Raw genomic sequence first — 997 nt, forward strand, 5'->3', positions numbered from 1 at the left:
TGTGTGTGTGTGTGTGTGTGTGTGTGTGTGTGTGTGTGTGTGTGTGTGTGTGTGTGTGTGTGTGTGTGTGTGTGCTACCGTCGTGCTGAGGCCCTGATGCGCAGCATTGTCATTCAGGGAGTGTTCACATAGGCAACCCCCGCAGGAAGCCCTGGCACCTCCCTCTTGAAATACCACCCCCCCTCCTCCCTCTCCGTTCTCTGATCTCACTCAGCAGGCTGAAGCTGTGAGCTTGGTAATAAGACAGGAGAGAGAAATAAGGCACCAAGAATGAAGCCAGTTCATATTCTGTTTAAAATGTTTGCTCATTTTTTTCCCGTCAGCTTTTTGTTTTCTTTTTAAAAATAAATCTGATATTGATAATCACATAGAAAGTGTTATATTTGACCTGAAATAGAGCCACAGATTACATAAAATAATGCTAAAGCCTCAATAATTACAACACTCTCTACAAATTGTTTTATATTGTTTAAGTTTTGCATGCCAAGAACATGAATATTTGAATGACAGCAAATACACTGGCTTCAGAGTAAATTCTTTGAACAATTAAACTTCATTAAATGTGATCCTTAATTCATTAGATTTATGTATGACCCATCACATCAAACTGAGGATTAAGTCCTAAAGTGTTATGTGGACAAACAGGCCCCTACAGTGCATTGGTTAAAACATTCAAAATAAATGCATTTTGTCAAAATAAAAATAATAATTCATATGTCAATGGATAATTTGAATAAACTGAAATATAGTATTAAATGTTTGCCATTTTTTGAGCAGTAGCAACATTTTGAGCTGTGAGATATCAAAGTTTTGTCTTTCCATCAATATCCAAATATTTGAGGTCTTCTCTTTAAAATGACGTCAAAATGTCCTCATCAGAACAATATAAAAATAGGATTCAGACCTAATATCAATGTATTATCTTTATGACGAAGACAAATCAAAACATGAACCACTCGTGATATCAGGCTGATCCAGGGGTCAAAATGTAGCTGAA

This window comes from Austrofundulus limnaeus, unplaced genomic scaffold (assembly GCF_001266775.1).
Source record: "Austrofundulus limnaeus strain Quisiro unplaced genomic scaffold, Austrofundulus_limnaeus-1.0 Scaffold211, whole genome shotgun sequence".
NCBI classification, from domain to species: Eukaryota; Metazoa; Chordata; class Actinopteri; order Cyprinodontiformes; family Rivulidae; genus Austrofundulus; species Austrofundulus limnaeus.